Below are 14,403 nucleotides of genomic sequence, written 5' to 3'. Positions count from 1 at the left end.
CTTCTGACAAAGCTATGATGACAGAACAGGAGCAGCTCTGAGAAAGGAGACTAATATGAATCCAAAAAACCTTTATGCTGCTGTATCAAAGGTAGCATTTGTCTTACCAATTCAATAGATCATTTCAAGCTTAGAACAGTGGGTGTAACTATAAAACCTCTCTGTTTGTCTCCACCTGTCTTTATTGGACAGGATGTGCTTTCCTTGCACCTATGAGTTTACAATAGCAATTGAGGTTAGGTTTTCCAAAAATACGAAGGACTTGGAAACCATTGCTGGAAATACTTTGCCTATGTCTGGATAGGTAAAAGGGGAATCAGCTGAGGGCAGTGCCACTCTGCTCGACAATGGAGGAGAAGCATTGGAGGGGAATGGTGTAGTCAACTGTGTCAAAGGCTGCAGAAGATTGAGAAGGACAATGGGAGATAGTGCACCACAATCAAAGTCACAAGAGATGTCATTTGGGACTTGGATGAAGTCCCTTTCAATACTGTGGCAGGGGCAGGAACCTTATTGGTGAGGTTCAAATATGCAGTTGTGGGTAAGGTGAGCACTGATTTGTGAGGCAATGATACATTCAAGGACTTTGGAGAGCAAGGGGAGATTGTGGATAGGACAGTCGTTTGCAAGGATCAAGGGGTCAAGTGTGTTTTTTCAGACAAAGAGGTGATTATGGCAGATTTGCAAGAGACAGTATCTGAGGTGAGAGAATCATATACAATATCAGCTAGCATGGGGGAAAGAAGGGAAGTTAGCTGGTCATCAGTTTAGTGAGTATAAGTTAGAGTGAGCAGGAGGTGGGTCTCATGGACAAGACGAGCTCGGAGAGGGCATGAGGTGATATAAGAAAAAAATTAGAGGAACATGTAAGTTCATGGTTAAAATGAGAGAAACCTTTGGAGAAATTTAGCTTGATGTGCAAAGGAAAGAGAGGGATGTGGCAGGGAATTGAATGGGGTCAGTCTCAATCTTAGCAACAAAAACACTCATGAGCTCTTAACACTTGTTGCTAGAGATAATAAATCCTCAAACTAAGAGACTGTCTGAACAGCCAGAAGCAAATATGCCTGTAAATGATTAGCAGAAATAATAGGGACGATTTTAGCTCCTGTCAGGAGTGGGTGGCAATCCCACGCAGGAATGTGAATCTGAAGCCTGGCAGGTCCTGTTGGCTGTTCAGATGCTTCTGACAAAAAGCAGCTTGCCAGCAGGGGAGGATGAAAATCGGGCTGCCTAGATCCACTGGCAGCAAGGTAAAGTGGGAGGGAACAAGGCACAGGGCAAGTTCTGCAAACAATTATTGTGGGGAAAGAAATGACATCTATGGATGGCTGAGTAGGAATTGAATACAAACCCACTGAGATTCAACCACACTCAATAAATGTGTGCGTGTGTTACCGGTCAAGGGCACCACTGCAACAAATTCAGATTTTGAAACGGGAAGAAATGGGGAATATTGTTCATTTGATGAGAAAATTAGCGCTTGAAGCTGACCCAGAGGCAGAAGCGTGGGTTTTTTTCTAAAAATTGCCTTTGCATTTTTCTCCAGTTTCTCTTGTCTCCCTCATGACCTCCCAGAGTTCATTTTGTCCAACAGACCCATCCCTGACCTTTCGGCCCTGTTCCCTCTAAGACTGCTGGCCATCCACCTCGCCTTGCTGGCTTCCAATCGTTTTCCCTGCCGGGGTGGCCACCGCACTCATGAGTTGGTCAAAGTTCCATCAGGTTCCCATGTGAGCCCAATTAGCATACAGTAATGAAGCTCTCATCAGAGTCTGAGGGCAGCCCGTTCTTCCACAAAATCGAGTAGCGCTAAAATTGCAGACCAGTGGGAACAGAGTGGAAGTGGAGCCACTCAATTTTACATGATCCCCTGCTCTGTTCCAAATGGAGAAAGAGTTAAAGTGGCCCCCTAATGAAGTTGGATAACTATTTATGCTTCCTTCTGCTAATAGTATGATTCTTGCTTTGTATATGAATTAATATAGTTCACAATTTGTCAGATCAACCAAAGAAAATAAGTGCAAACATACAAATAAAATGAAACACTTGATCTTCTTACTTTATATCACTGTGATTACAAATGTACCATATGGAAGTCATTGGAATCCTTTAGCTGTCACACACAGTAATTACCAGTTATTGTATTAAGGATAATTAGTCTGATAACATCCCTCTTTTTTAACAAATCATGTTCATAGCTTGTGAAGTACCAGTGTAATTGTTTCATTTACATATTATTTACCTATATCTGTGGAAGCATATAGGGTCATAGAGTCATGGAGTCAGAAACAGTCTGGGGCTAAAAATCAAATGGAAGGTCAAAGTGGGCACACAGTAGTCAGGAAAATGCTAGAGTCTCTTATAAAGGATGTGATAACAGGACACTTAAAAAATATCAGTGGAATTAGACAAAGTCAACATGGAATACTGAAAGGGAAACCATGTTTGACAAACCTACTGGAGTTTTTTAAGGACATAATTAGCCAAATAGGTAAGGGAGAACCAGTGGATGTGGTGTATTTGGATTTTCAGAAAGCTTTTGATAGAATCCTACATAAGAGGTTAGTGTGTAAAATTAAAGCACTTGGGTTTGGGGGTAATATATTGACATGTATTGAGAATTGGTCAGCAGTCAGGAAACAGAGAGTAGGAATAAATGGGTCTTCTTTGGAGTGGCAGGCGATTAGTGGAGTACCAAAGGGATCAGTGCTTGGGCCCCAGCTATTCACTATTTATATCAATGATTTGAAAGAGGGAGCTAAATGTAATATTTCCAAGTTTGCTGATGACACAAAACTTGATGAGAATGTGAGCGATGAGGAAGGTGTTAAGGGGCTTCAAGGTGATTTAGACAGGTTGAGTGAGTGGGAAAATACATGGCACACTCAGTATAACGTGCATAAGTATGAAGTTATCCACCTCGGTAAGAAAACCAGAACGGCAGAGTATTATTTAAATGGTGATAGATTGGGAAATGTTGATGTACAAAGGGACCCGGGTGTCCTTGTACACCAATCACTGAAAGCAAGCATGCAGGTGCAGCAAAGGGTATGTTGGCCCCACATTATGAGAGGACTTGAGTACAGGAGCAAGGCTGTTTTACTGCAGCGGTACAGGGCCTTGGTGAGACCACACCTGGACTATTGTGTGTAGTTTTGTTCTCCTTACCTGAGAGAGGATATACTTGCCATAGAGGTAGTGCAGTGAAGGTTCACCAGGCTGATTCCTGGGATGGCAGGATTGTTGTATGAGGAGAGATTGGACCGACTAGGCCTGTATACACTGGAGTTTAGAAGAATGAGAGGGGATCTCATTGAAACATATAAAATTCTGTCAGGGATGAACAGATGGGATACAGGGATGATATTTCCTCTGGCTGGGGGCCCTAGAACTAGGGGTCACAGTCTCAGACTGAGATGAGAAGAAACATCTTCACCCAGAGGTTGGTGAACCTCTGGAATTCTCTACCACAGAAGGCTATGGAGGCCAATTTGCTGAATATATTTAAGAAGGAAATAGATTTCTGGACTCTAAAGGCATCAAGGGGTGTGGGGAGAGAATGGAAGTATGGCTTTGAGATAGAGGATCAGCCATGATCATATTGAATGGCAGATCAGGCTCAAAGGGCCGATTGACCTACTCCCGCTCCTATTTTCTATGTTTCTATGTTTCTCTTTTCGACTGGAAATAAAGACTTGCATTTTAAAAGCATTTTTAATTAAGTTTACAGCCAATGAACTACTCTTCCAAGTGTAATAATTTTGTAGCAAGAACCAATTTTCACACAGCAAGATCCCACAAACAGCAATGTGTTAATAGTCAGATAATCTGCTTTTTAGTAATATCAATCCTCTTCAAAATAGTACCATGGGATCTTTTACATCTACCTGATAGGGCAGACATGGTTTCAGTATCTTATCCAAAAGAACCTGACAGAGTGCTCCCCTAGTAATGCATTGGAGTGTCTGGAGTAGTACTTGAACCCACAACCTTCTGACTTAGAGGAAAGAGCCATGGGTGAGACCTGTTGTCTAAACAGTCTACAAATGCCACAATAATTATGACATTTCAAATTGATTCATTATACATGAAATACTTTGGATGTTTCTGTGAGAAGTGATAAGGTGATGTAAAAATACAAATCTTTCTTTCCAAAATTGCCTCTTTATTAAACTTATTGTCTCAGGAGTTTGATGGTACTAATTGGTTGCCTAAGCCTCTAATATGACGGGCAGGCAGATGGCACTCATTACGAGCCACACTACCCACTATATTGCTTTAGGCAAAAAGATAGGCATCCTGGGACCATCTTGACTTAGACTTTAGGCGCTTTTCATTTAAACATAAAGGTCAAATGTCTGTTTCACAATTCCCGCTGGATTGTATGCTCCTCTGCTGGTGGGTTTGAAGGCAGTGAGGCTCGTAGAATCCAGCAGGTGGCCTACTCATCACCTACTCACTTGCCCCCGACCTGTCTGAAATTTTACGGGAGGCAGGGGAGGCATTGGGCGACCTGCCTGCCCTTACACCAGTTGGGGCCCTTACATGGCCAATTAATGGCAAGACTCTCATCCCGCTGCTGCCAGTGCTTTACCCATGGCAGGGGAAGGCCCTTGCCAGGTGGAAGAGCAGGCAGTTTTAAGTGCGTGGGCTGTTGTCAAGCAAGGGGGAAGGAACCTCCTTTGCGGACCCTCCTCACCAGGTCATCCCCTCTTTAACCCTACCCTTGGCCTCTTGAACCTGGACCCTCAACCCCACCACCCAAGGAACAAGATCCCTAACCTCAGACTTACCTGGGCTCCTCAGCACCGTGGGACTGCCTATAGGCCCAACATGGCCACCGTGCCCATCTGTTGCTGCTGGGACTCCACAGTTGCCATACATATAATTGGCTGGCAGCTCTCTTGAGGCGGGACTTCCTGCCGAGATAGGGGTGGAAGTCTTACCTGAGAGCAATTAACGTTGCTCCGAGCGTTAAATTGCTGCAGGGCAGCTGTCAGGATTGTGGGCAGGCCCCTCCCTCCTGACCTCTTACCTCGGGGCAGCCAGGGACCTTGGTGCCCCATAAAAATTCAGCCCTCCCAATGCAAAATTAGATCGCTCTGGACCAAGCAGGTTGGCTGCATCCAGGAAAGCCAGACTGATCCCTGACATAGTGAGATTGTCCTATGAGGAGAGATTGAGCAGACTGAGCCTGCATTCTCTAAGGTTTAGAAGAATGAGAGGTGGCCTCATTGAAGCATACAAAATTCTTACAGTGCTTACAGGGTAGATGCAGGAAGGATGTTTCCCCTGGCTGGGGTGGGGTGGGGTCTAGAACCAGGGGATACAGTCTCAGAATAAGAGGTAGGCCATTTAGGATGGAGATGCGGAGGAATTTCCTCACTCAAAGATTCTGGAATTCTCTACTCCAGAGGGCGGTGGAGGCTCGGTCATTGATTATATTCTAGACAGAAACTGTTGGATTTCTAGATATTAAAGATATCAAGGAAATGGGAATAGTGCAGGAAAATGGCATTGAGGTAGAAGATCAGCCATGATCTAGTTGAACGGAGGAGCAGGGTCGAGGGGCCGAATGGCCTACTCCTGCTCCTATGTTCCTATATCTGACACAACTGTCAGTCTGTAAACGCTTTGCTGCAGGCTGCCACTGTAAAGGTAAGTCAATGGGGAATACTTAATCGAATATGGAGCTGAGAGGAGCTGGAGGAATTGTTCCCTGCATCTAGTTCACCCTTGTACAAATTTCTAGGTTAATAACTTCAGGCTTGAGAGGGCACTTTCCAAGGCCCTCCTGGCAAAGGGTACTGAGGGACAGGAAACCATGTAAAACCCCGTGAGCTGAATGTTTGATATGAAATGATTATTGGAAACATCATCATTGTTGTTGTTGGCTGTCCCTCGATTCTACTCAAGGTCTACTCAAGGTTCGCGAGTTTCTACTCTGGGTCCTCATGTGGCTGAACAGGCCGATTCTCGACCCACAGATCTTTGGGCAGAACGCCCCCGAGGCAGTGGGATCTGGAGTATAGGATCTGCTTCCTTTTCTTTCCTTCTCTGCTGGTGGTCTGCCTCAGCATTCAGACGTTGTGACTCAAAGGGCGGAATCGTCCCAGATTTGCACTCAGCGTGGTAGCAGGCCCAATGACGGCTTTTCATGTATCATCCAAAACCCGCCACATTAATTATGCATTCCCAGGAAAGATGCCATTTCCATGGCGAGCGAGCTCTCATTCACCTGCCACGCCATCACCTCGCCGCTTCATCACAGCAGGCGCCATATTTAAAGTCCAGCTGCACACGCCTCTCAGTGCTCCCAGCCCACCAGTACTGCAAAGAAGACAGGATGGCCCCGAAAGGCAAAAAGACTGCAGCCCCCAGGTTCAATGACGCGTCCCTCCAGTGCCTTTTGGATGCAGTGGAGACTCACCGTGATGTCCTCTACCCCCGCTCTGGCCGCAGGATGGGCAGCAACCTCACTAATCCAGCTTGGGAGTCAGTGGCAGTGGTGGTCAGCACCAATGCCCTGTAAAACAGGACAGCCACCCAGTGCCACTACAGGATGAATGATCTCATTCGCTCCAGCAAGGTAATTCAACCTTCTCAACTCACACACTCACCTCCTACAGGGATCTCAAAACTCAAGGGACAACACCACTAACTCTCACACATACCCTCGCATCTCCATCAGATTCAGACCCTCTCATCCTGTCCATGGCTCCACTCACCATACAAACATTCCACTCAGTGCTGCTCATACTCCATCTGTTTTCATGCAGGAAAAGCCTGCTCACAACAGCAGGGAGAGGTCCCATATTAGGCCTCTCACTCACTTTGAGGAGCATGCCATTGTGCTGACTGGTGTGAACATGGATCCTCCCTGCGATGATGGTGAGGCCAGCAGCGAACACCCTCGTGAGGATCCTACACCACATCATCCCTCTCTCAATGCAAATGTGAGTGCTCTTTCTCCTGCTTTTGACTCTGCTGCCATGCACTAATTATCTCTATTTTGCTTCACAGGGAGCTCTGCCAAGCGACTGATGCCCTCAGCCAACCATTCCCTCAGATCCATCCATATCCTCACCTCCAGCCAAGAAGACGCCTCCTCCATTGAAGGGTTGGAAATAAGCAGCCTGGACGACCCATCACAGCGCTTACCCCGCAGAGACACACACCTCGGTGGAACCTGGATCTAGAGGAGGCCTGGGTTCACAATCTGGTGGTCAACACGCGGACACGTGTCCGCAGCAGCAGGAGGCAGGTTTACGCGAGCACCCCGGCACTCAGAGGACCGCTCGGGATCAGGCATCTGTGAGATCAGAATCAGCTGAAAAGCCTCTGGATTCGGTGTTCCAACTCATCGTGGAGAGTCAGCAGAAGGCAGGGGAACATCATGCAGAGCTGATGGAAGCCCTAACAGAGTGGCACATGAGTCTGAGGAGTGCATCTGCCTGCTCTCTGATGAAGTGGTGTCCACATGTGCTTGTATGGAGGACTCCATGGGGAGGATGGTGGATGCCGTGGAGACCCTGGTCCAACAGAATGCTGAGGTGTATACAGACCAGCACTCCATCGCGGGAGCCATGGGTGAGTTCCTGCAGAAGCAAAGCGAGAGGGAAATGGGGCACCTTGACATCCCCCCAGGTGAGCTTTCCCCTCAAGGAGTCAGGCCAGGGCCCCGGGTACCCAAAGGGAGGAGCAGCTGGGCACCCTTGGGTCAGCCACTCAGGAATCTCGAGGCTGTCCACTCCATCCGAGTCCCCTTTGTCTGTGACACCCTCAACCTCGTCCTCTGTCACCACAGAGGAAGCAGCTGGCCCACAAGTGATCCTGGAGGGAGTGTGTGTGAGGCAGGGCCTTTCAAAGACTCATGCAAGCTCTCTCCCACACACACAGATCCTTCACATATCACACTCACCTCAATGTCCTGAGCATTTTTAATGCTGCCTGCTGGGGTTCACTTTCAGGTGTCCATCTGAGCTGACCTGCATCGCCCCTCACCCAATGATCACACTCCCATGCAGCACCTGATCTCGCCCACCATGACTCTCATTTCACTTTCGATTGGGACAGCATGGTCTGGATTTAGCTTCTCGTGTGCTCCCCCATCTTTTCCCCTCCCCCAGTCACCCATTTCCTTGCCCCCATCACAGTTGACCCCCCTGACATCAACTTCTACCTCCCCTCCGTGACCTACCAGCCACAACCTTTTTCCTTCGGTGTTGTCCTTGTGAATGTGCACATTCCATTCCTTCCCGAAAACCCCACCCTCCTCGACATTCAGCTCCACACCCTCCTCCTTCCCACCCCCAGTGTCCGTGTCTGCCTCCAAGTCCCCACCAACCACCCTCACTGTCCCTCCTACTGCTACCGTCGAACTCTCACCCTCCCACCCTACTGCCTCACACTGCCCTCGGTCATTCTCACCATTCCCTCATACCACGCCCACTCTCAATTCGCTTCCCAGGAGGCAGTCATGGACCCATCAGACTCCTTCCCTCGCACGTTCACCTGGCTATCCCCCACTCCAAATCCCTTCTGTCCCTGGAACACCTTCCCCCTCCCCCTTTGTCCTCCCTCCCTCCCCAAGACTCCCCACCCTGCTTAGTCCCCTTCCTGACTCTCTCAGACACCCTTACTTCTTCCACCACCCTTAGTCCTTCCCCTCCTCCCAAATCCTTCCTCCAGCCTTACCTCTTCCTCCATCTCACTTCTTCCTCCAGTCTTACTCCTTTCCCCTTTCTGACTCTTTCCTCCACCCTTATTCCCTCCCCTCTCCACACTCCTTCCTCCCTCCAAACTCCCACCCTTCTCCGCACTCCTTCCCCCTTCTGATCTCCTTCCCTTACACCTTCCACCCCCCTTACACCTACCTCCCCAGTTGTCATCTTCTCCTCCATTATCCCCTCCTCCCCCCGTACTCCCTCGCCCCTTCCAACCTTACCCCCTGACACCTTCATTCCTCCCCTCCAAACCTCACCCCCCGACACCTTCATTCCCTCACTCCCAGCCTCTCCCCCACCCATGCCTTCATTCCCCTCTTCCAACCTCATTCCCCCGACACTTCTTCCTCTCCCAGCCGATCCTAGACCTTCCCCTCCCACCCACTCAACTATCATCCGTTATGAGCATCAAAGGTAACTTTCCAACTCCCGTGAGCTGCTTCGCAGCACAGCCATGTCCATGAGAATCCACCCAGCATGCCATGAACATTCCTCTATGATCCCATTGCTGTTGGGCTCCAGCATTTTCTGCTGCTCAGGTGTCCGTGATGTGAGCAAGGTGGTAGAGTAGATCCCAACTTTTGCATCCCACAGTTGTCAATTCTGTTTTCTGGCTGACATGGGTGGACGATCCAATGGTGGGGATGGGTCCGGTGGGCTGGCCTTACAATGATATGCTGATGTATTACAATGAGGTTCCCGATGTCCGCTGACGGGTAACATGACCCATCATCGGCGGGTGGAGCAGACGATCGCAAACTGGTTTCACGACGTCATGAAACCAATTTTTGGCCTTCTCACCATATTGCCCACTCACACCACTGAACACGCCCGACGCCAGTGGGCACGGAAAATCCCGGCCAAGGAGTGATGCAGCTTGATGGACAGGCCAGGTTTCTTGTCTACAGAATTGAAGAGATTGAGAGTGGCTTGGAAATCTGGCGCAGAGTGGGTAATGATACTGCAGTCATCTGCAAATGTAGATCATGTATATCAATAGTGGTCAGTTTAGTTTTGACAGAGAGGTGACTGAGGTTAAAAAGTTTTCTATCTAGACAGTACTTAATAGTGACACCAGAGAGCGGTTGATCTTTGATGAGGTGAATAGCCACTGTCTGGTAGATTGAAGGTAGCATGGGGACTATCACACAATCTTGCTTGACAGCAGTCTGGATTTTGAAGACACCTGATTCAGATCTCCCACTCAAGACAGTGCAGTCATATCATCTTGAAGCAATTGCAGGTTTGTGATGAAGTTTCTTGGACTCTTGGACACCCAAATCTTGCAGCACAATCCACAGAACCTCATAATTTACTGAGTCAAATGCTTTGACTCAGGTTGATGAATGTAATGAAGAGTTCCTGGTGTTGTTCTCAACACTTTTCTTGGATTTTTCTGGCAACAAAGGCCATGTTGGAGGTTCCTCTGAAAGGTCTAAAGCCATATTGTGTCTCCAGAGGGATTTCCCCAGCCACAGGAAATAGGCAATTCAGAATACGTGTCAGGATTTTCCCTGCAATGGGACAAGAGGGAAATACCTCAATAGTTCACACAGCATGATTCACCTCCCTCCTTTGAAGATAGGCACTAATGTCGCATTCCTGAAGTCAGGGGTAAGTTATTCTTCCTCTCAAATCTGTAGGATGAATGCATGGAGTCTTGATGTGAGCAAAAGTCTACTAGCTTTGAAGACCTTGGCTGGAATACCACTGGAGCCTCAGGCTTTGCTGATTGCATCCGTTTGATTGCTTGTTGCAGCTTTCTCATCGATGGTCATTCCCTCATGGATTCTACCACTGCATACTTAGGGATAGCCTGGAGAATATCAGCTGCCATGTGGATTCACAGTAGAGGAGTTGTTGGAAATTTTCTTTACAGCGTTGATGGATGGTATTGTTCTCTTTACAAAGAGAGACACCTTTCTGTGAATGAAGGAATTTTGTCCATTTGACCTTGGTCTATAGTTGGATCTGGTGGCTTCAAAAGAGCTTTGCATGCCATGGTATCGTGATTGTATATATAAACTGTAATTGTAAGTGTTGTGGGGAACCTCGGAGACCAATTTGTTTTGCACTGAATGTGATGTTAAACTTGAATTGTTATGTAATGTATCTTTGCAAATTTTAGGCATAAAATATATTTTTGGAAAAATAGAGTAAAATACTCACTTTATCAATTTATTCTGAATTGCTAAATGATGCACATTTCCTTCATTAATGATGCTAGTAAGGCTCAACAAGGAAAAATAATTTTTAATTTCCTTCTTAAAGTCCTTTTTTACTTATTTTTTGGAGGAGTTGGAATGCAAAGAGTGCATCACATACAGACAGTTAACACTTCCTCCCATTTTTACAGTTCTTTTTGTTCACATCTATCTAAAATTATTATTGACCAGAGAAATATTCTGACCCATTGTTGTTCCAAAGGATAAAGCAGGCCTTAGTGCCAGAATCAGTTTCAAAGAACACATTTCTCTCTATTTGCAATATGAAAGGCACTTAGCCACATTTTTTCAATTTTGAACAACACAAGGGTATTTGTTGCTTCATACTGGGAATGTTATCACAAATGCATTGTACTTGTTTTAAAAAAGAGAAATTGCCAGTCAGCTGTCATATGGTTTTAATGGGAATAAAATAACTCAATAACTCATAACATTCTTAATGATCTTCCATTGCAGACTACTTCAGGTGCCACAAATCAAGTACAGTAAACAGGAAGCCACGAGATTGACAGAGCATTTTAAACCCATTGATTTTTGTCTCATCATTGCCACTTGTCAATAATAAGAATTTAAATGCACAACTCTTCTGTGAAGTAAGTGTCAAGAGAGCTATAGAGAATTTATGATGACTGAAGTTTATGATGGATGTTTCAGCATTAGAAATTATTTCAGCTCTTGGTTTTTATTTCAAAATTATATTTTAAAATGCTGCCAGAATGCATGGCAGATTTTGCTTTTGCTGATATGTAAGCGAACTTGAGTGAAAGCTCGGGGGAAAAAAAAAATCACTTTTCAAAACTGCGCCCATTTCACTGATTGTGCCCAAAGTGCAGAAGGAAATTAAGGCTTGTTAAGCCTTATTAGCTTCATTAATGAAGAAATAGTGCATCATTCAGTAATTCAGAATAAATTGCTAAAGTGAGTATTTTACTCTATTTTTTCCAAACATATATTTTATGCCTAAAATTTGTAAAGATACATTACATAACAGTTCAAATTTAACATTACATTCAGGGCAAAACAGATCAGTCTCTTTCAAATAAGCGTGCGGCACTCTGAGGTTCCTCACAGCACTTACTGCTTATATATACAATCATGATGCCGTGGCATGCAAAGCTTTTTTGCATGAAATTTGCTGTCTTAATAACAGCTGACTCCTCTGTCAATGTAAATATGCTAAATTTTCTTTTAAAAAAACTACGTCTTAGTTTTCAGATCTGTTTGATAGTACAGTCACAAGATCAGCATTTTCCAAAAATGAACAGTAGGGTCCAGAAAATCCTGGTCTTGGTGGAACCACCCACCCAACCAACCCCAAGACAATGTAGAGCAAGCGTAACTAGATTGTGCTGTTCTCTTGGGGGCTCTGCTGGTCTGCCAATGTCACATGGGAAGCCAAAAAAAATCCCTTCAGAATTTCATGGCATTTGAAAATGAAGCACATTAGCAGAGGGGAAAACTTGGGAAATTTGTTCTTCTTTACAGCACTAATATTCCAAAGGCTTCAATTTTAACTACCCTCCACTATTTCCTTCCTCCGAGCAGTTGAATGTACAGGATAGAGCAACCAGACCTCATTCAGTTTTAAACTGCATGAATCAGGCCATAGGTGAGGCTCCCACAAAATGCAAGCAAAGCTAATTAACATAACATAATAACCTGATGACATCATTGTTGCAATATGAGCTCTTTGAATGTCTCAATGAAGCAGTCCATGTCTACATACAACAAGACCTGGGCAATATCCAGGCTAGAGCTAACAAGTGGCAAGTAACATTCGTGCCACAGAATTGCCAGGCAATGACCATCTCCAACAAGAGAGAATCTAACCATCATCCCTTGACATTCAATGGCATTACCATCACTGAATCACCCGCCATCAACATCCTGAGGGTTACGATTGACCAGAAACTGAACTGGACCAGCCATATAAATACTGTGGCTACAAGAGCAGATCAGAGGCTTGGAATCCTGCGGCGAGTAACTCACCTCCTGACTCCCTAAAGCCTGTCCACCATCTACAAGGCACAAGTCAGGAATGTGATGGAATACTCTCCACTTGCCTGGATGAGTGCAGCTTCCACAACACTCAAGAAGCTTTACAACATCCAGAACAAAGCAGCCCACTTGAGCGGCATCCCTTCCACAATCATTCATTCCCTCCAGCACCGACGAACAGTAGCAGCAGTGTGTATCATCTACAAGATGCACTGCAGAAACTCACCAAGGCTTCTTAGGCAGTGCCTTCTATACTCACAAATGCTACCATCTAGAAGGACAAGGGCAACAGATACATGGGAACATCACCACCGGGAAGTTCTTTTCCAGGCCACTCACCACTCTGACTTGGAAATATATCACCGTTCCTTCACTGTCATTGGGTCAAAATCCTGGAACTCTCTCCCTAACAGCGCTGTTAGTTTCTAACCTACACCACAGCGACTGCAGCAGTTCAAGTTCACCACCACCTTCTCAAGGTTAATTAGGGTTGGGCAATAAATGCTGTCCTAGCCAGCAACGCCCACATCCTGTAAATTAATAAAAAGAAGAGACCTTGAGACTTGTATATTTAAACAAATATTGTATATTTAAACCCTTTATTGTTAACCTTTAGCTATTTACAGATTCAAGGTATGGCCATGCATGGCGCTGTTGCCTCCATGCAGGCTGGTTCCAGAGTGTTCTTTCTAGACCTTTCTCTCTGAGTCTATTACCATGTAACTCTATACATCATACTGTGGGTAGTGCTATTCTCCAGTCCCATATTAACCCTTGATCTGCCGAGCACGTTTATATTACAGTGACATGCAGACACATCATACAACAGCCATTGGCCTCGTGACTTAAATTTCATGGGAAGTGAGATGGAAGTCTGAGCTGTGAAAGCTAACACATAAATCAAGGCTGGAGCTACTGGCTCCCCAGGAAAAATAGCTCTTCTAGCACTTCTTGTGCATCAAGAGGAACAGGAACGGTATCCCACCCCCACCCCCACCCCCAGACCACTCAAGGGAACTTTCAGCCTCCCCACCTTCTCCAGTCTCCCCCCCGCCCCAACTAGTCCTAATTTTAAAGCTCCCCCCAGCCCTCCAATTGCATGCCTCTCCCCAGCAAAGGAGGGCAAAAGGAGGCACAAAAAAGGAAGACAAGAGAAACTTGATGGGATATAAAGATTAACACAAAACGTTCTTGTATATTTGCCGGGTTGTCATATTTGAACAGTGCGGAGATGACAGGCCAGATTCTAAATGTGCAACAGGTTTATTTACAATGTTTTAAAATATCTCTGCAGTCACAAAATATCTGCATCATGCTTCTCCCAGCTCTAACATCGTCAAAGCTTTTTGGGCAAGATTTTGGTGGGCGGGTTCGGCAGGGGCAGGCAGGGGCAGTCGGGAAGCCCCCTGCTGCCTGTGGTCATGACCGGACTGCGATTTCACGCTGGTGGG

The sequence above is a fragment of the Cetorhinus maximus genome, chromosome 16 (genome assembly GCF_964194155.1).
Source record: "Cetorhinus maximus chromosome 16, sCetMax3.hap1.1, whole genome shotgun sequence".
Classification (NCBI taxonomy): Eukaryota; Metazoa; Chordata; class Chondrichthyes; order Lamniformes; family Cetorhinidae; genus Cetorhinus; species Cetorhinus maximus.
The sequence above is the reverse complement of the archived record's forward strand: the minus strand, read 5'-3'. Positions refer to the sequence as shown.